The sequence below is a fragment of the Meriones unguiculatus genome, chromosome 21 (genome assembly GCF_030254825.1).
Source record: "Meriones unguiculatus strain TT.TT164.6M chromosome 21, Bangor_MerUng_6.1, whole genome shotgun sequence".
NCBI classification, from domain to species: Eukaryota; Metazoa; Chordata; class Mammalia; order Rodentia; family Muridae; genus Meriones; species Meriones unguiculatus.
In genome coordinates this window covers 38664915-38687349 of record NC_083368.1, presented here as the reverse complement: position 1 = coordinate 38687349, position 22435 = coordinate 38664915, and the positions used below count along the sequence as shown (strand labels likewise).

The following is a 22435-nucleotide window of genomic DNA, read 5'->3' as shown; positions in this document are numbered from 1 at the left end:
AACTCAGGGTTCAATTCCTTGATCTTCTGGTAGTATAGATGATCATCTCTTGAATCAGCCTCTTATGTTGGATGCTTGGGATAAAATGATAGGACAGAAAACAAGACAGTGCCCTCTTCAGCTACCTGGTTTAGGATGGGAAGTAAGACATAAGACAGGGGAAAGAATGGGGGAGAAGAAAATGGAGAAATGGGTGAGAAGAGGAAGAAAAGAGATAGATGAGAGAGAGAGAGAATTCTTAGTGAATGTGAGAAGATACGTAGTTCCATGAACACTTGGGAAATTTTGGTACTTCATTATAAGCACTGCATATTTTTATTAAAATCCTCAAGCCAAAGGATGAGAGAAAGAGCCATAGTCATTTGTCTTCTATTTTTTAGAGCTCAGCCTTGAGTGCCATGAGAAATGTGGTAGACAAAAGGCAGAGACCCCCAGAGTTCAGGCTGCTCATGTTTGCACTAGGAATCTTGGGAGTAATCGGGGAAGCTCCGGATGCTGCAGCTGACTCCAGATCTGGTGCCCCTTTCAATTTGTGAATGGCTCAGGGGTGGTTGTGCCATTGCTGATAACAGCCAGGTTGGGAAATGGAAGAGAAAGAGCGTGAGTAGTAAGGCTCTGTTTACTTGTAGGGAAAATAACAAGGAAGAGCAAGCATTATGTTCATCAGCTTAAACAGGAAGCCTGTTGGTATTCTCAAGCTTGGAGGAAGGGTTGATAAATATCTGTGTGTGAGAGAGAAAGAGAGTTGGGAGGCTGAATAATGTATATATATGCTCATACAGACATATGTGTATTCAGAACCAATAGTTTAGCTGTGTCTAGCATTGTTCTTGCTTGTCTTCTAAGGCCTGCACAGCTGGGTTCTGGAAACCTAACTGGTAGCAAATAGAGATTAAGAAAGACAGACACTAATATAAGTAACAGAACTTACTCATATAAAGTTACTGGTATAAAGATGGGGTCAGGGGGGCTATGTGCTCTGAGCAGCCCAGATACTCAGTGCATTTATTAGCATAGTGTGAAGGAGGAAGTGGGTTAACATCTCAGTGGGGGTGCAAGGCTGGTTCTCAATAGGGCAGCTGTCTGTGTGAGAGCATCATCGCCCAGTCGTTCAGAAAGTGGTTGATACTTTTTGAATGTACTGTATTTAGCTAAAAGTCAACCATTCCTTAATATCTATACTCTAACCAGGCCTTGTGCTTGCCATGAGCTCACTGAGGCACTGGTGTCTTTGACGTAGCCATGCTCCTGTCAACAACTGCATTCACGTGGGATTTCATCCACTCTCCAAACCTAGGCATAGGATTAACCCTCAACTGGGAGCCACACAGGAACCAACACAGCTCCGCACTTCCATGGGACACTTCAGGACACTTCACTGGTCCTGTTAGAGCACCGTGTTCCTGAACTCAGACAGTATATTAAGACCCTGTTGTGGCCTCAGCCTTGGGACACAGTGCTGAACAAAATAAGTATCATCTCTGCCCCGTGGACCTATAGAGCTATAGATACTCGATAAAAGATTTGCAAGAGAATATGTGGGGGTGACTGGTGTCACTGTGGTGCACTGTGAGAGTGTAAGAGGAAGTCCTCCCTAAGACAGAAAACTGAAAGCAGGCTTCTCTGTGTGGGGTCACTTGTGAAGTAGGAGGGGCAGCTGGGCCACAGCCAGGAATAGCAGTGTACGGGTGAGTACCGGGTAGCCATGGAGCAGCTCTGCGTTCTAGCTGAAAACTCCACCCTAAGCTACGCCATGGCCCCTTGCTTCTCACACCTTCTTCACCTCAGAAACCACCAGATCTGCAGAGTTTGACCTAAATGGTATCTACATTAATGTTTTCTGTAAGAGCCCGCGCAGGCCCTATGATTTGCCGGGACTATAGGTCTCTCCCTTGAATTTCCTACCCTAAGTCTTCTTATGCCTTCTGCATAGCCCAATGGGATCCAAATGAAACCCAAGTGGTAGCCACATCATGTCATCAAAGTGCCTGCTGAGGCCACAAGATCAAGTTCAGGCTGCCGTGCTTTCCGTCTTCTCCACATCTCCTTTATCAGGGACCAGTAAGGAGGCTAAAGGTGTGTCTTCAGCTTTCGGGTATGCAGTTCATGTTTTTGTTTCTACACCTGTTTTGTGCTCTGTGTGTCTTTCACAAATATGAGTTAGTAACCTCCAGAAAGATTCCTGGCAGTATAAAATTAGAGTCAGAAACATTGGCAAATTAACTCAGAATTAGTAATTTTATTAATGTAAACAGCGCAGCACTTAAGAAGGAAAAATTCTAGAGTGTGTCATTATGGCAAGATGGACTTAAAACTGATTTAGATTATCTAATCTGGTTGTCTAAAATGATCCATCCTCCTCTGAAAGGCTCTGCCCTGCAGACTATCAAAGCAGACTGTTGGGTCAACTGTTGGGCAGAGTGCATGGAATCTTATGAAAGAAGTGGGAAATAGTAAGATCTGGAGAGGACAGGAACTCCACAAGGAGAGCAACAGAACCAGAAAATTTGAACACAGGGTCTTCCCAGAGACTCATACTCCAAACAAGTACCATGCATGGAGATAACCTAGAACCCCTGCACAGATGTAGCCCATGGCAGTTCAGTGTCCAAGTGGGTTCCATAGTAATGGGAAGAGGGACTGCCTCTGACATAATCTGATTGGCCTGCTCTTTGATCACCTCCCTCTGACGGGGGGAGCAGCCTTACCAGGCCACAGAAGATGACAATGCAGCCACTCCTGATGAGATCTGATAGACTAAGATCAGAAAGAAGGAGAGGGGGACCTCCCTATCAGTGGACTTGGGGAAGGGGCATTCGTGAAGAAGGGGGAGGGAAGGCAGATTAGGAGGGAAGGAGGGGGGTTTATCAGGGGATACAAAGTGAATAAAGTATAATTAATAAAAGTAAAAAAAAGATCCCTCCTTTAGTGGCACAAAAACTGTCTAGAATGAAAACTTGTTAAGTTGGGGCAGGAGTTGTTGTTCTCTTCAAGGACATCTCTATAAAATGTTCAGTAATACACAGTGATTACCTGAAGCCTTTTTTTTTCACAAGAACAAGGCAAAATGATACGCTCATACTCATATGAAGAAATTGATTGACCTCAGTTTGAGAAACTAAGCTGAATGAGTCAGAATCCTCAGTAAATATCTATTCATTTTTGTATTGTTAGACTTTTAAGATATGAATGAAAGTCCTTTATATGATTTGTCTCTTGAAAATATTTCCTCCCAGCCTATGTCCACACTGAGAACTCAGCACAGAATACAACCAAATCCCAAAATTAAGAGTGTCCCTTTGTCATAAGCATTTGCTGTTCCAAAAGGATTAATCTACAAACTGATGCTGATTGTTCAACATTCCATTGTATGAAACTTCACAATACTCCATCTTTACGTTGTTCGTATTCACTCATCATTTGTAAATAACACAGTCTAGGGTTTTTTTTTGTGCAAAAGTTTCCGGAAAAATCTGAATTCTTTATGATACTTTCTCTAAGAAAAAACTTGTTGAATAGGCAACAATGTTTTCAAAGCTCAGGATGGCTCAAGGAGGTTTTAAGTCAGACTCTGAAATGAAGCTAGGGGTGGTGGAAATTTGAAAGGAAGATAGCCTCTTTTCACAAATAATTTTAGTTCATGCGTAAAAATGAACTTTACAGGAAAGGGCTAGTCCTAGTCTGGGGCTAGTTTTATAAGTCATCTTTACTAATACTGATATTGAATGCTTTTGATCTTGAGAGCTTGGCTAAACAGAGTCAAAACAGCTTCAAACTGTTCCAGCTCTGAAAAGTGTTTTAGAATCAACTAGAAATCTTAACAATGACAGCCATCCCAAGATATAAGGCAGGTAAGTGTGGGGGGGTGTGTGTGGGGGTGTGTGTGTATAAAGACAAGATTCCAGAGCAAGACAAGGCCTAGAGAAATACTGTTTCAGGTATGAAATTGCCAGCAAGAGTCCCTTCAAGGCAGCTCTGTGTCACTTTGATATGCCTCCATTATTCTTTAAGTCATCAACCTTTGTACCATTTCAAGAATCAAAAGTGTTAAAATATTTTTCTTTGAAAATAATTATACAAACGTAACTGTGTAAACAGAGTGGAAACTTGGAGAAAGAAGGGCGTGGTTCTGGTGGAGGCTGCTGAGGCACGTTGTCTATGGCTATGGACAGGCAAACATAGACAGCCCCATCATGGACTCTTGGCTCCTTCCTGTGTCCTTTGTGAAAATCCACATCCCAAATAAACTTATCTTTCCCTCTCTCCATATTGGGTTAATCACTCTTCTTTTTCTATTTAAATATATAGTTACTCTTAGGTTTCACATTGACGGAAATGAAGTATAACTTAACAGTTGAATAACTAAGCAGTATTTTGTGGTGCTGATGGATTTTCTAAAAGTATGGTCTCGACAGTTTTTCAAGATATCTTACTGAGGTAATGCCTGCATCAACTCTTTAAACCAATGTCTTGCCTACTCCCTTGGACCCTTCAACTCTAGTTAATAGCCTTTTCCTACAGAAGCACAGCTCAGTGATCCTGAAAGTTCTATACATTCTTGAATGGAGGAAGTACGTAGTTAATGATGAAAGCCAGGTGCTGTACTTTGGGAGAGGGGAACTACAACCACAATAAAAGGAGGAGACATGAGGGTGTGCTCCAGCCATTAGACACGAACATAGATGCTACATACATGTGTAAATGCATCTAGATATGTGCAAATGTACATATCTACATAGACATAGATGTACATGGTGATGACATATAATATGTGTATATTGTTTCAGTGTGTGCGTATGTGGTTGCATTGTTGATGTGTAAGTATGAACATCTTCCTAAATATCCTCTGAGCTGGCCTTGAAACACTTTGAGTCTGATAATAACTAGACTACCTATACCCCAGGGCTTTGGCTCTACATACCAAATCCTCCACTAAAAAAACTAGGGATCTTGGAGAAATGGCTGTGTTCAAGGTTAGAACAACAGGAAATGAACGGGATAGAGCTGGGACATTCTGTTATGTGAGAAACTAAGGAAGTGTTTAAGGAATAACAGAGTATATCAAAGTGACACAGAGCCAGCCTAAAGAACTCTTGCTGGCCAAATACAGGATAACTTAAGCACTAATTATTAAGTGAAATGGTGATTGTAAGTGTACAAGCATGAGCAGTTGCAAACTGCTCTAATACTGAGAAGACAGAAATGCTTCCATAGAACCTGCTAAAAGGAATGCTGGAGTTAGGGACATTAGGGGTGTTTCAGGCCATGTTCTATTGCTGTGAAGAGGTCCATGACTACCAAAACTCTTGTAAAATAAAGTATTTAATATTGGAGCTGGTTTAAAATTCCAGATACTTAGTCTCTTATCTTCATGGTAGGAAGCATGGCTTCATGGGAAGCATGCAGGCAGACATGGTGCTGGAGAAGGATCTGAGAGTTCTACATCTGGATCTGCAGGCAGCAGGAAGAAAGAGAGCCACTGGGCCTGACTCAGGCTTTCGATGCCTCAAAGCCCACTCTAAGTAACACACTTGTTCCAACAAGACCACACCTCCTAATTCTTTCAAACAGTACCACTCCCTGGCCACCACACATTCAAATCTATGAGCCTAGGGGACATTCTTAGTCAGAACACACAGGCGAGAAATTACCTTTCAAAACCATTATAAAAGTAATTGAGTTAGGCAAAAATGATGGATAAATTTTTAATAAGAAATTGTGGCCTTACATTGGATTAAAGCATATGCTTAAGTGCTCAGGAAGGTGGCCTAGGATATGAAGCGCCTGCCAACCTGAATTTGATTTCTGGAACTCCACAGTGGAAGGAGAGAAGCAATTCATGCAGGCATGTACTCTGAGCTCCATGTGTGACAGAGCAGACACACTCCTGTGCATGTGCATGCGGGTGCGTGTTTGTACACACACACACACACACACACACACACGCATATACATGGAGGGGAGGGAGGGAGGGAGGAAGGAGGAGGAAAAGAAAAGAATAATAGTAGTATGTGCTTTATATCTAGTGTGTACAAAGACAGACCCAGGAGCTGTTTTAAGTCATAGTCTGAAAAATGTTATTGAACACTGTGTGCGAGTTCAGACAAATTTTTCTTTTTCTGTATAATATGTTATTGAGATCGTTTGTAAGTTGCAATAAGATGCATAGATTAGATAAATTTTCATTGTTAATTTACTGATTTAGTAATTGGTTTTTATTCATTATTATTATCATTATTATTACTTACAGTTTATTCACTTTGTATCCCAGTTGTAACCAGAGGGTCTCCCCATTCTGCAGGCAGTCTCTTCACAGCCAGTTTCTTTTGCTGTGCAAAAGCTTCTCCGTTTCATGAAATCCCTTGTGTCGATCCTTGCTTTTGCTCTCTGAGTTATTGGGGTCATATACTAAGTCTTTGTTTTACCCATTGTCTTGAAATGTGCTCCCTTTTTATTTCTTCAGCAGTTTCAAAGCCTCAGGTTTTGCCTGAAGGTCTTTGAGCCATTGTAAATATAGAGTTAGAGATAGGGATCTAGTTTTCTTCTTCTAGATATGGGTATCCACATATCTCCTCCCAGTTCCACCCTCCCTCTCTCTGCCTCCTCTATTGTTCTTTTCTAGTATTGTTTATATAGGAAATATTTGGAAATAAAGGAACATACAAATTTGAATTTCTGACATTCTTTTCATTGATGTATAAAGTAATGTATTCCATAATATTTCCATGCTTACTTTGCCTAAGTACCTCCCCCACCCCATCATCCTCTCTTGTCCTCCTCCTCCCCTCAATAGTTCTTGCTCTGCTTTCATACTGTCTTAGTTACCTTTCTTTTGCTGTGATAAGACACCATGGCCAAGGCAACTTATAGAAGAAAACATTTAATCTGAGGACTTGTGTTTCCAGACTGTCATGGCAGGGAGCATGGCAGCAGGCAGGCAGGCATGGCACTGGAGCAGTAGCTGAGTGCTTACGTGCTGAGACAGCCACAAGGCAGAGGGAAAGGACATAGGGGAGAATAAGACAGGGAAAGAGAGGAGGGGAGGGGAGGGAGAGGAGAAGGATGAAAGGGGGAGGAGAGAAGGAAGAGAGGAGAGGAGAAGGGAGAGGTGGAGGGAGGGGAGAGGAGATGAGGGAAGAGGGGGAGGGAAGGGAGGAGAAGGAAGAGGGAAAGGGGAGAAGAGGGGAAGGAAGGGAGGAAAAGGGAGGGGAGGGGAGGAGAAAGAGAATGCTAACTAGGAATGGTATGTGCTTTTGAATGCTAAAAGCCCACCCCCAATGACACACCTCCTTCTATAAGGCCACACCTTCTAATCCTATTCAAACAGTTCCACCAACTGGGAAACAAGGATTTAAACCTATGAGAACCTATGAGCCTATAGGGGCCATTCTCAATCAAACCACCAACATGCCTTGTAATTATTAAGTCTAGTTCCTCACTAGGGAGGAAACATGCAGTGTGTTGTTCTTTCCCTCCATAATGCATTCACCCACTATTGACTGGATGCTTTGAGGGGAGTTGGTATTCAATCATTAATTCTTTATGAATTTTAAGTATCAAGCCCCTACAGATTTAGGAAGAGCAGAGGGTCTCCCCATTCTGCAGGCAGTCTCTTCACAGCCAGTTTCTTTTGCTGTGCAAAAGCTTCTCCGTTTCATGAAATCCCTTGTGTCGATCCTTGCTTTTGCTCTCTGAGTTATTGGGGTCATATACTAAGTCTTTGTTTTACCCATTGTCTTGAAATGTGCTCCCTTTTTATTTCTTCAGCAGTTTCAAAGCCTCAGGTTTTGCCTGAAGGTCTTTGAGCCATTGTAAATATAGAGTTAGAGATAGGGATCTAGTTTTCTTCTTCTAGATATGGGTATCCACATTTTCCCCGGCACTGTTTTTTGTTGTTTGGGGCACCTTTGTTGAAATTCAGATGGCTGTAGCCAAGCTTAAGAGGATGTGAGTTTTGGTGTATTCATTGGCTGTTCTTGATTGAAACACAGTTAGTCTGTATTTCTCTAAGCCTTTCTGAAACACTACTGCCAGAAGGGCCTCATAAGCTCTGCTTTCAGCCCTGAAAAGCTTGCCTAACCTGTGTGTCTTAAGATTTTTCTATATTATTAACCAGTTCCAACGGACTACAAACCACATGGTCACATTTACCACAGTAGCAGCACCAATCTCGATGTATTCTGCATTCCTTACTCGCGTCATCGAGATGAGGAAATAGGCAGACACAACTTGAAGAGAGTTTTGTTTTGGCTCACAGGTCATAGGTCACCATCATGATAGAGAATGCAAAGCAGCTAGGGTTGCTTCCTCATAGAGGCACAAGCCTGCTGCTGCTGCTGCTGCTTCTCTGTCTTGGCTTTGCCTGGAGCTAGAAGTGGTTATCACCTTCCAGACCTGCCCCCAGCAGCTCACATCTCTTAACTAGGCCACAGTCTCATTCGACAACTGCTCAAACAGCCAGGGATCAAGTGTGCAGGACATGAGCCTATGAGAGGCACTTACGTTCAAACTGTAGAAGTTTGTGTGTCTGCTTTTGTGCCAGTGTTGTGCTAATTTTGTTACTGTGGATCTGTGTTATAATTTGAAGTGAGGGGTTCCAATAACTCCGGCATTGTTCCTTCTACTTACCATGGATTTTGGATTTATATTGTGTCCTCATCGAAATGTCAGGACTATTTTTTTAATTTTCAATTTGCTTCGTTTTTGTTTTTGTTTGTTTTGTTTTGTTTTGTTTTGGAATTGACTTTTCATACCTATAAATAATGTCATTGAAATTTTGATAGGGATTACATTAAATCTGTAGATCCCTTTTAGTAATGTAACTATTTTTACAAAATAAATTGTACCAGTCCATAAACATGGAAAGTCTTTTGATCTCTCTTGTCTTCTTCAATTTATTCCTTGAGAGCTTTAAACTTTTCATTGTAGAAGAATGGACTTTTTATCTGGATTTACTCCTAGGTATTTTATTTAACTTTTTGAAGCCATTGTGAAAACAATTACTTTTCTTTTTTCTCATCCTGCCCATAACTGTTATGCAGAAAAACTAGTAATTTTTTTTTTAATGTTGGTTTGGTATCCTGCTGTCTGGATAAGAACTGGCTGGCCGAGTCTTTTAGAGCTGTTTGAATATAATGTCATATCATCTATAAACTGCAATAATGTGGCTTCTTCTGGTTCCTCCACCGGTCCTTCCTCTGGTTTTAGAGAAAATTATTTAAGGTTTTGCAACTTTTAAATTATTCAGAATTTCTTCTCATCCCACTCTCTGTTTAGGAAAAAAAAAAATGACAAATGTACTAAATGTACCCAGTTTAGAAACTTGGAAGAAAGGTATTGAGGAATGCAAAGAATTCTGTCACCCCCTCTGGAAGTCTAAAATTGCAATTGGTAACCTCATGAGGTGAATTTGAAAATATGCCCTTTAATATCCAAATTCAGAAAGTGAGCATTCAGAACACAAAAGCATGGAAGGAATTGATATTGAAATCGTTAGAAGACAGTATAGTAATGCAGAATTGGGCAGTATGATAAAATGCAATGCCATATTCCTAACGCAAGCATTGTGTGCGAGCTGGGTGAACCCTGGCCCTTGTCCCTCAGTGATCTAAGAGAGGATGGTATCACTCTTATTATGCGCCCATGTAGCGATCGTAGGCTAAGCTGGGGTGGAGGGCAGATGGCGGCTAAAATCCTGAATGCACAGTGGAGCCACACAGTGTCCCTCACATCTGCTGGCTGTTCTGTGGCTGTGGAATAAACAACAGTGACGGCCATTTAGTCATCGTCATACTGGAGTCTGGTCCCTGAGGATCCCCAGAGCAGTAAAAATTTAGAAGCTAAATGTTTAACTTTCCAGAATGTTTAACTTTCCTGCATTAGACAAAGCAAGAGTCGCAGAAGCAAACTTCCTTGTTCACTAAACACTCAGCCCAGGAATTGAGAGATCACACATGCAACTGTGAACTTTGCACTGTTGGATGTATAAACTTCACAAGCCCAAAATAGGCTCTGCTGCTGATCCAAGAGCCTCCATTTCTAACGACAAACGTATGGTGGTTAAAGCCTTTTAAATGTTAGGTTCCACGCCTCCTTTGCCCTTCTGCCTGTGGCTCAGCCAGGTGAAGTCTGTTTGAACCACGGAGGAAAAATACATTGCCTGCCTCTTTAGGCTTTTCAGAGGCATCCAAAGAGAGGTACTAAATAACCAGCCCTGTTAGGTTTCAGAATCCTCCAGGGGGCACCAGAACATTCCAGTGCCATTGACCATATTTCATTAAATCCAGAAAGGTTGGCTAACTGTGTTGCCTTGTTATAATCGGATCCCTATGGTAACTTTTCCAGTTCTGTTGACATTTCTTCTCCTGTGTTCGCTTTTACAGCATGTGTGAGTCTGTGGAATTATTTCTGCCTCTCTGAAGAGGAGGAGGAAGGAAAAGTTCATCCCTTGGATGAGCTCTAAGAAACTGGAGCCATGCCTCCTCTGGGCAAATGCAAAGGCTTTCAGCCCACTCTGAGGGAAGGATTTTCCAAATGTTCCTCCTAATCTTACTGGGGAGAAAAAGTTGAGAAAACTGAGAATTCCATTCACATTCTCGGCCTAATGCTGCACATAAGCCACCCTGCTATTATCATTATTAATAATAAACACGCTGAGGTCAGCCAGGCGTTCCGAGTACATTTTTATATGAATTTTGTGCAAAAGTAAGGGGTTGCCAGGCTACTGCATAATATTACTCAGTTCTGGTCCAGGAGTACAAAATTCCAGCAGGCCTTCCGAGCCTGTCCCTCCAATTAGTGGCTACTTCATTACGAATAAAGAACCCTCATTACTGTGGGCCTTCAAGTGAAATAGGATCCCGTACCTCTTGAAATCCAGTCTTTCTAAGTACAGACAGTTCCCAACTTACAAACAATCCACTTAAGAACCACCAAGGCATTCAGAGGCCTCTGGAGCCTCCCGCAGCTGCTGCCTGGGCCCCCTGCCCGGCCCCCCTGCCCACCTCCCCCTCCGCCTGCTCTCCTGGTCTGCTCAAGGCAGATCCGCCCACCCCCCTGCAGAGCCAGCTGCCCACCTGCCCTTCGGACTGTAGCTCTAGCTGGGGGTTCAGACAGGCCTCTGAGCTACCGCTGGTTTTATAGTTGAGCTCAGCTCTGAGGTAAATAAGCTTTTGTGGCCTGGCCTGGGAACCGAACCACCATTAAAAGAGAGGGAGAGCAAGAGAGAGAGAGAGAGAGAGAAAAAAAAAACTTTCATCCATGGGAAAATGTATTTTGCATTCCCAGCAACCAGCTGACTGTGAGAGCTTTCTTGTGGCTCTTCACAGGGGGAGGAGGAAAAGAATCCTGCTGTCCTGGGTTCTGGGTGCAGCTTCAGTTCTAAACTGTTGGGCCTCAAAAATGCTTTAATCCCTGTGGAGCTCAAATCACCTGTCAAACAATAGGGTTGGTGTAAAGAAGTCATAAGCCTCTGTCTGGTATGGTGACTTCACTTGATCAGGTTCTACTCTCATTTCTCCCTAACCTTTCATTCCTTCCCTCGTCCATTCATTCAGGGACGTTTCACTCAAAGCCCTTGCATTGTGCAGGATTCCAGGCTTAGTGTTGAGGATACAGTCAAACAAGACTGATTGCAGCCCTCAATGGGGTCAGTGTTCAGAGCGGGGGGAGAGAGACACATGTCTAAGCAAATGCCTACGAACGGAACCCTGCGAACGAGATGAGCACTGGCTACTGTGGCTCATTCACTCTGGCTTTTTATTTTAATCATCTCTTCTCACCAGTTATGAATACGGATTCACAGAGAAGCCAGGCTTCTGCATCTGTCCTTATGGCAGCTTGGCTTAGGCTCCTGGCCCGCCTCCCTGTGTCACTGAAAAAGCAAATATAGGAGATCTTTCCATCAAATTACAAGTACTCCACCTCCTTCCCTGCCCTGGGGAAGCATGGCCTAGGACATTTTTCTCTCCCTGGGCCTTCCTTTTCCTCAGGAAATGCAGGAGTGTCTTTGGGTTGACCCCTGCTTTGCCAGCAACGCTAGTACTCTCAGACAGATCTTAAAAAATACTGACTTGGATCTGGTGTTTCACACTTGTAATCCCAGAACTTCAGTAGTGAGGTAGAGGCTAGCCCGGGGCTGCAACTTCAGGCCAACATGGCCTCCAGAGTGAGACCCTATCTCGGACAAGCACGACAAATTTCTGTGTCTGCAAAAATGTGTCTAGATCCAGATACATTTCCTGTTCCCCATATTAATCTCTTTCTATCTACCAAAAATTGTTACCAGTTTCCTACACCCACTCCTCACCCATTATTTAAAATGATACACCTATGGGTGATTTTTGACAGGTCTGTCTATCATTTGGAGATGACATAACGCAGTGGAGCAGGTCTGAATTCTGCCTCTGTGCCTTGATGCCTAACATTTGAAATTATGTCATTATGAAAGTTCCTGAGCAAGGAAGTGGCCATGGGTGTGGTTTGGGGGGAGGGTTGCTGTGGTAGCCCCGTGTAGGGTGCTTTAAGACCGAAGAAGAAGGAAGATATGTAAGAGACACTTTCCTGGTAGAACTAACAAAGATGTAGAGCTCAGTGAAGTGTGCCATTATTGTTACCAAGTGATCCAACCTAAATGCCCATCAGTCCAAGCAGTTTGATGACTATAACTAGAAATAATAGCTCAACGATTGGATGAACCAGTAAGTAGGTAGCTAGATGTGTAGATGAATGTGTGGAATGGATACATAGATGGCAGATGGATCAACTTAATTCGAGCATTTGCCTTGATGTTCTATTTTAGTCTGTTCTGTGCTTTCATTAAATGTACGGTGGGTGGAGGTTTGTGCACAAGAGCACAAGTCCCTCAGAGGCCAGAAGAGGATGTTGGATCCCCGAAGTTACTAGTAATTGTGAGCCATCTGATGTTGGTGCTGGGAGAATTCAGATCTCCTGTAAGAACGAAGAAGTGTTCTTAACTGCCTCACCCATCTCTCCAGCCCATCTGTTCAAGTCCGATTTTGAGCTACTTCAATATTTCTCAAACTAAAACAGTTTTTTTAAATACCCCTTTTTCTTGTTCTTTTCCTTTTGTATCTTAAAAAATATTTAGTCCAAAATAATATTAAAGTAAGCTTGCAGATTTCTTTCATCTCCCTCCTGAACTAGAAGTTCTGCCTGAACTTCTAGGCAGACAAGGTCTTAATCCACAGTCATTCATTAGATCTTATTTCAAGTGTGAATTCTTCTTTCAGCACTGAACGTATCCTAGAGAGATTATTTATAAGTGGCCTAGGAATCGAGAAAGCTGTCTTGTGACTTTTAACTGTAATATATTTCCCCAAGGAGAATGGTTAAGGCAACCCCCACTTCCCCCCGTTGCTGTTCTACTTCCTAACCAAATGACTAGTTGCATGAATTCAGCTGTTGTTTTGAAATCAAGAGTGGAGCCTTTTCTCTGTTGAATGCATATAGGGTTCATATAGGGCATATAGGAGCCCTTTCTCTGTCTTATTGATATAGGGTTCAGCTTGCGCAGAGGGCAGTAGGCTTGCCATCTCTCTAGTCCTCCGAGAGCCTGAAAGTGCATGCATCTGTAACCTAAGGCCCGACATTGCTCTGCAGAAATAAAATGAGGTGTGCATTTTTCTAGGAATGCAAACATTTGAAGTGCACCCGAGCACTTTTCCTATTTGGGTCCCGCTTGTCCCAACAGAATGTATGGTGATTCTGACCTTGGTTGTGGAAGTTTGAAAGCCCATGGATTTCTGAATGCGGAGAATGCTAAAAAATTAACTAGCTCTTATTTTATTAGTAAGAAGAACATCTTGATAAATACTCATGAAAAACTTTGTTAGTGATACTATAGAAGTTAATAAAAATAGAGCTTTATAAATCTCATATTTATTGCCTTCTGAGGGTACTTTTTCAATGCACCTTTGTATTGTTTATACCTATGTCTCTAATGTTTCCACAGACTGAAATTCCTTTGAGTGCAAGGATTATACCATATGCATAACTTTTACATATTTTTGACCTTTGTAGCTACCTGTACAGATAGGCTTGACTGCATTTCATAGTGCTAAATACAAGACATTGCAAATAAACCCACATAATAGCACTGAAGGCACCCTTTAAAAAAAAAAAAGCTTCTCAAATAGATTTGTCTCTTATTTATCTTATGCTTATTTTCTAGTTCTAATGGTGGAAGTTCAGAAATGTTAGTTTGCCAAAGGCTGCAAAGCTAGGGAGCCTCTCATCTGGGAATAGAATCCAGGTCTTTTAGCCCCCAAATTAGATACCCTTTCTACCTCAGCACATTGCCATGGGGGGTTAGTATCTATTGATTGCACATTTGAAATTGTATCAGTGTAATTCTGCAGACCCCTTCTCTTTCTCCTCACATCTGCTGTGGAAAACACTACTTGCTATAGTTTCAAGGCAGTATTGACAGAAAGTATAGCACAAAAGACTCTTCTGTAGTGGTGAAAGCATTCTACCCATATTTCTTTCTGGTAGACACTGGTGCGTGCGTGTGTGTGTGTGTGTGTGTGTGTGTGTGTGTGTGTGTGTGTTGCATGCATATTTAAACTTTCATGGATCTTTAAACATCATTGTTTGTTCTTGCATAGAAATTACAACTTAGTAAGAACAGTTTAAAAATAGATGGAGATTTGAAACAGTAGAATAAAATGAGTTTTAAGAGCAGGTTTATTTGGACGCTCTCAGAAAAAGACCCTGTGACCAGCGGTGTCTTTGGTGTTTTCTTAAGCAACATTTTTATTTCTCCATTATTTTACACATATATCTCCTGGACCTAAATCAAAAATGACCTTGTCTCTGTACAGTGTGAAAAGTCACCCCTGCTTTCCAAGGAATATATGCTTAACATTTGGTAGCTAATTTGCGGAGCTAGAATTAGTTCACTAGGGAGACATTGAAGACTTCTCAGTTGTAAGATTGTGATTAAAGAAAACACAGAAGAATTTTCTAACAGTTTCACTGTTTTCAGTTCCACCCTGCCACATCCTCTCTGAACAGTTGGTAGCATTAAGAAGAATGAGGAAACACCTTGAACTCTTTGATGATTTTTGATACTTCATTAATCACCCAATACTATTGATAACATTCTTGTTCAGACAAGGGGTTAAAAAAATTTTTTTTTAAATCTTTGGATAATTGTCAATTAACTCTAACACACTCCCATTGTTATGTCTAGAATCTTAAGTCATTTAAATGCCTCTTAATCCTATCCCTGCATTGTTAGGATAGTCTAAGCTTGATTAAGGTATGAAGAGATATCCAAAATAGTCCAAGGATAGTGTCTTGGTTAGAAGGGTTTCTTTCCATTAAAAACTCAAGGCATCCAGGCAAGCAACAGCTCTGTTGTCCTGGACACTCACCTTCCGTTGCTGGCCGGATGTGACATCGCAATCCTCAGGAAAGGGAAAGACACAGATCTTGCAGCCACACCCGGAAATGATGCTTGCCACCTCTGCCTGTTCTGTTAGAGAAACTTTTCCTCATGGCTACACTTATTCTTAAGAGAGTCTAAAAAGAGACAGAAGAGGGGTTGGGCTTCGGAGAGCAGTGAGCTGCCTCAGCCACAGGAGCACTTTCTCATCCTGGTGAGACACTGGTGTTACCGGGGCCTGTGCTGACAAAGGAGTGACTGCTGATCAAAACACTATGGATTAAGTGTGTACACATGACATGACCGAAGAGTTCCACGGCTGCCGATCTAGAACACACCAGAAGGTAACCGTTTCCAGCAGGATGTGACCAAGAATTGCTCCATGCATAGTCCTCTCCCCTATTCCTCCAAGGAGACATCCTACAGAGAATAAGGCTCTCCCAGGCAGAGACACGTTCTGAAGAGCAGCGAGTCATCCTCGTGGATTGAATGACTTGTGTGTGAGAGTGGCAGTTACTTTCAGTGGCTGGCCATCAAAAAACATAGTGAAGGTATACTATAATGTAAAGGTCTAGTGTGTGCAGCCAAGAAGTATAAGCGAATTATGAACTTTTCACATAACACATAGTTATGAATAAATGATTGAAAAAAAATAGCAAGAAGAAATAACGACACAATGTTAAAACTCTAGTAAAGGGCCTGTGACATGGCTCAGCAGGTAAAGGTGCTTTCCATGTAAACCTGAGGACGTGAGGGCCATTCCTGGAACCCATAAAGTAGAAGAAGAGAATAGACTCCACAGGTTTGTCCTCTGACTTGTACATGTGTGCGTGTCAAACACACCCCCATCACACACACTAGTTTTTAAAAATTGGTTAAAAATTTCACTAGGACACAAAGAATACGGATAGGATAAAAAAGTAGTACTGGCCTCCACCACCTCCTCATTTGTATGCTTCTCAGACTAGAGAGAAATTGATAACGCTTTGTACTCTGTCCTTAGTCTTGTGACCCAAGTTAATACTTCCACTGATGACCTGAAAGAGGAAGTGAATCCAGTTAGTTAAGTTTTCTGATGACAGAATTGGTTTCTTCAGTTAAAAACAGAAAACAGGAAAAAAATTTTCACCAGCCGAGTAAACATTGACAGTGTTAGGATGTGAGGGCTAACTTCATCAGAAATGTGTCCATATAGTAAGTTATATGGTTTGGGATGCCGTAACTGCCTGTGTTTCTGCTTCTACCTCTGGCTTTGATCCTGTGTCTGAAGATGTGATTGCACAGTGACTGACAGTTGGAGTTCTAAAACAAGAAGCCAGATTCACAAATTTTTAATGTACTAGACTGTTCTTAACGTCATCAGTTAACAAAGTGACAAGGGAAAGCTGTTCCCAAAACTCTACCGCCATCATTTGGGATCTGAGATTTGGCAAAATTAAGAAGGTTCAGTGATGTAGTGAAATCAACTTGGATTTTCACATCCCAACCCCACCCCTGTCAGTTAATATGCTTGGGCATATTGCCTCATGCATCTAAAACCCAGCTTCTTCCCGACTGAAATGGTAACAGATCATATTACAAGGGTGTTCTACAATTCCATGAAGAACCTGTATATGTAGACCAGTGATGGCGAAGAATAGCAGTGTCAGAAAAAAACAAACAAACAAAAACAACAACAAGAACAAAACCCTGAATAGTCAGTCATTCAGCAAACCATGCGTGCTTGTACTTCAAGAGCAGAACTGTGTGATGGGAAAGCTTGGCTGGAAGAGGGACCCGTTCACTGCTTCCAGGAACCTCCTTGTGTTCAGGGGTGTTTTGGATGCCTGCAAACCGTAAGGCACATCACTTTCCCTTTATAAAACTAGAGAGTGTAACCCCCACCCTCACGGAGCTTATAATGCAGGCAGGAGCTGGGCACACAGAGGGGGAAGCATTTGTGGCGGTTCTGTGTGTGGGCTGTGGAGAAGGAAAGGCTGTTGGTTTTCATGAGGAGCACTACAGGAAGAGGTCCTCAAAGGAGCAGAGCTATGGGTGGAAGCATAAAAGGTAAGAACTACCAAGTAGACAAGGAGTGGGAAGGCGTTCCAGGAGGAGGGGATATGGGAAGAGAGAGGCATATCTAGCCCACTGTGGCTGGCAGGTAGTGATGGAGAACACACAGCATGTGGCCTGAGGTGTCGTGGACAGGGAACCAAGGTGTCACAGTCAGCCTGGGTCCAGCATGGAGTTTGTATTTACAGATGAGACAGATTCTAATGGGCTCTCCTCCTTCTGTCTGCTGCAGCTAGGCTAATTTTAGGCAAATAATTTTCTGCCTTTTAGTCTCTTCCACGAGGGAAGTGCAGTATGAAATAGTTGTCCAACGGTGCACGCCATGACTCTTCAGCCTATGACCTCCATTTGGCTTTTGGGTTTTCATCAAAACACACTAGAACCCTGGACTTTGGAAAGCAGAGTAGAGAAGAAATAGGAAGAGGTTTTTTTACTTTTTGTTGTTGGTTTATTTTTTTCTTTTTTGTTTTTTTTCCATGAATATTAGAAAAGTGCCTGGATGAAAGCCATATGACGTACTTTTACATACACATGAGTAGGCTGAATCTGTGGGCTTTCTGATGATTCAGATGGAGACCAAAACATTTGTCTAGTGTGAATACTTTTCATGTGTGTGACGATTCTGGCTAGAGGGTTCTACTTAATTGTCCTGTAAATTCGACACAGCTGGAAACCTGACCTTGTCCTGGCGTATCCATTATTGCCAAGTTGTTAAGGGCCATAGTACGTGGCTAGGCAGGAATGAAGTCAATGACAATCACATCTTCCTTGTGTCTAAAGTATTGACTGACAACCTTCATAGCCACAGCACAAAACATGTACAGGCTCCCTTCTTTTTCTTCTCTTTTCTCACTTCTCTGTGGACTTCAGCTTTCCCCCTCTCTCACATCTACCTCTATACCAAGCTTGCCCGGTTAAATCAAGTCAGCTTGGCCAGCACTCTGCCTGGTTCTTCATGGAGAACTGGATGCCCCTCCATGTCCCCACATGCCTTTCTATCTCCGATTCTTTAACTGAGGTCCTGAGCATGACAGGCCCAGGCATTGAGATTTCTCCCCATGCACATTCCAGACTTGCAGTCTCTAATATTAGAGTTCCCCAGCCCCACCCCGCCACCTCCTTGTATGCACGAAACATGCATCTCTCGGTGTTCTTCTTCTAAAACCTCTAATTATATCTTTTTGCATGTATTTATTTATCAGAGTGGAACTCACATGCGTGTGGAGGTCAGAGCACAAACAACTTCCAGAAGCTGCCTCTCGGTCCATGGTGTGGGGTTTGGGGACTGGACTCAGGTCATCAGGCTGATGGAAAGCCCCAAAGCCCCTTTACCAGCTAAGCCATAGTGTCAACCCCTAAAACATCTGATTCTTCAAAATAGTCTTCTGGCATTTAGTTGCAGTTTTCTCAAATATAATGCTAGACCACTGTTATTAAAGATGGATGTATTCATTCTCTGCATTATGGAGAACATACTTTTTTTCCCTTGTGCCTTCTTGAAGAAAATCCTATGCTATAATGTAAGGGACAGAATGTTTATACACATATTTAAGTAGTTAATGTCTGTGTACTAGATCCATTATAAAAGCATGGTTGAGAACTGGGAAGATGGTTCAGTTTGTTAGAAAGCACTTGCTATACAAATGTAATCAACAGAATTGAGGGAGCTGGAGAGATGGCTCAGTGGTTAAGCTCACTGCCTACTCTTCCAAAGGACCTGGACCACATCCCACATCGCAGCCTACAACTCTCTATAAGGGATCTGACATCCTTATACCAATGCACATAAAATACAATTAAACAAATTTTAAAAAAGAAAATAGATATATATTTTTTAAAAGAACCTGTCTTGAAATCCCTAAAACCTGCGTAAATCCAGGCATAGTAACACATGTCTGTAACCTCACGGCTCCCTTAACGAGACAAGAGGTGGAGACCAGACAGTCCCCAGCCTCTGGCAGGCCAGCTGATCTGGAGTATGCAGTGGCAAGATCCTGTCTCAAGATATGGGAGGCAAGGAAAAGCATCCAGCCTTTTCCTCTTTCCTCCACACACACTCTTGATAGGCATGCCTCCTGCACATACCACACACACACACACACACACACACACACACACACCCTGCATATCACAAACACACACTCACACCAAACACACAAAAGTTCTCTGTAAATACATGACAACCATTCATAGTATCATGTTTATTTTTATAATAAAGCTTTATTAACTCATTCATTACTTTAAGAAGACATTGTATGTTTGTAGACAAACATACACATTAATGAGGACTGTAGAGAGATGAGTGGTGGCGATACACAGAACTACAGGGAATGACCAGTTTCTAAACAAACCAGCTACTCCGCCCCTCAGCCTTTGCACTCGCCATTCTTTCTGCTTGGAATGCTCTGCCTGCTTGATATCTGTGTGGTTCCTTCCTCACTTCTTCCTGATTTCTTCTCCAACATTACCTTTTCAGGTGTCCTTTCTACAACTATATCCTAAAATCTATAAATAAAACACACGATTCCCAAACTTTGCACTCTTTCATTTCACCGCTCTCGTCATCTGTTACCCCATTCCACACAGTAGAATGTAGTCAACAAGGCCGGCGATTGGATTTAGCCCTTACGTACCCAGCCACCTGGAACTTGTAAGCGTTCAGGAACATTTCTTCAGAAAAGGAGAAGAAAGGAGGGAGTTAAATAAATGTGAAGTTAAGAAAGCTAATGATTAAACTAGACTGAAGTTCAAAAGCATTTAGGCAACAAAGCTGTTGTGAATGTGAACTGGAACATGGGAAAGTCAGGTCCAGGACTGGAAATCGCTGACTTAAATGCGTTTCATCCTTTTGCTTTAAGTGTGAGTACACAGTTGACAGGGAATAGGAAACTTTTTTTTTCTTTCTTTCTTTCTTTTTCAGAATAGTAAATCATGTATTTACCAATTACAAATTACCAGTGAGGTTGTTTGGCTTTATATGTGTTCATCAATCTCATTATGATCTCACAGATAAGTATCTAAGTGTGTTTTCATCGTTGCCTGCATTAGCTTCACTGATGCCCAGATTAGCTCATCGTTGGCCACTGGGAAGCTCTTCAGTTGACTCTGATCTTTGTGAAGTGACTCCAGGAATGGCCACCCCTGTCTTCTAGTATAGTGTCTTTCTCGAACATTTTGGGCCCTTCCTGTCATAGCCCTGGAATCAGTGACTTCGTCAAGGAACCTTCCTTCCTTGCGTGGAGAGGGGAATAGCACTTCACTGGCTCCACACTGGTCATTCTTCTTAGATCTGAGGTGCACAGAGCCAGAAAATACATTTCAGATGATTTCACTTTCACACGAAAGCCAAGAAAGCAGAACTACTAGGCCCCTGTTTTACTTTTATGGCCGTTAAGGAAAAAAAAAAGTCTTTAAAGTGCATAGAGTAGAAAGAGTCCTGTGGAAACACGGAGGCTCAGTGTGTGAAAGGAGCTAATGTGTGCTCCTTGCACTCAGACACATTTAGTCACCAGATGTGTGTGAGCTGTGCCTCAGAACTCCTGTCTCCAGGACTGAAACACTGCCCATAAGCCATGAGACCTCAGAGATTCCAGAAGTAGCATGACAAGCAAACATTGTCCTCTTTTTACAAGTTCATGTTTGATACAATAACTCATACTGAGATGTTAGGCCAAGCCTAAAACAGACGGCTGCATAGAATAGGTGCTAGGCTGCAACAGCCATATGCCACTTAGGAAGAAAGTGTGATTGTTCTGAAGTAGTTCACTCTACGTCAGGCTGCCCAGCTCTTCGCACTGTATTTTGTATGTCTCATGGTCTCTCCCCCTCTCACCTCCCCCAAACCATAAACTAGAATAAAATGCCAAAGAGTGTGCTGGAAACTGGATATTTTCTTGCTCAATGGAGATTTATTTAATCTGGGGAGAACTTTATACGTGAGTATGGCACGGGCATCACTGCTGCCCTTCTCTCCTGCTCCTCTCCCATTGTCCCCCTCCCAAATTCAAGACCTCTTTTTAAGTTCCGTTACATATCTTTTACAGATGTGTGTGTGTGCGTGTGTGTGCATGTGTGTACTATGTACGCATGTCCTGAACTACCACAGAGATGCAAAAAAAGGCAACTGCAAGCTGACAGATTTGATAATTCACGTGAAATGGATCAGTCCCTGGAAATGCTACATACTACCAAGCCTCATGCAGTTCAAGACCACTTGGGATCTGGCAACGTATATGGAAAATCCTCCCTGGAGGCAACTGATTCTTCCTCTCTCCACAGCCATTGAGGACCTGTAGCTCTTCATCTAGGGGTACAACCTTGTGGAATTTCCTCCATCGGCATTGGCATGTCAGCCGGTGATGTCATCACGCAGTTCTTGTTCGGGTAACCATACTGTTGAGAATTCGTGGGTGAATTTTCCCGGTTATGTCTTGGGGAGGAAAGCGGACCTTTAAAAAGCAAGGTTTAGCTCTGTGCTATCCAGAGGGACCACTTTAAATCACATATGCTGGACAAGTAAGTATCCTACTACTGAGCTCACACCTAGCCCCCAAATAAATTCCTAAAAGTTAAAATCGTGAAGAATGGTATCTGAGCCTATATCAGAACTAAGCTGTAAATCAGTTTCAAGTAGTTATCTATGTCATTTCCCAAGTAATTAGAAAATGAAACAATATCCATCCAAATAGTTCATGGGTTCAAAAAAATATACCCCAGGGGAAATCAGAGTGTATTTTGAGATAAAAGAAGGGAAATCAGAGGATATCAAGCAGAGTAGAGTACAGTTAAAGTAATGCTTTGAAGGAAGGTGGTACCATTAAGTGTTAACATCAGAAAATAAGGACAATCTTGAGCTGTAACCTAAACTTACTTCTCAAAAATTAAATAAATAAATAAATATAAACAAGTCTAGTCTAGTGGAAGGAAAGAAATTATTAAGAGCATAGGCAAATGAAATTATAAACCAAAAAT

At 42.2% G+C, this 22435-nt stretch overlaps 1 protein-coding gene across 7 annotated transcripts in view; it reads left to right on the top strand.

Annotated features, from left to right (window-relative positions):
* Window positions 1-22435, top strand: part of Ica1 (islet cell autoantigen 1) — a 130737-nt gene that overhangs the window by 57263 nt on the left and 51039 nt on the right. The gene's annotated exons all lie outside the window — the stretch shown is intronic.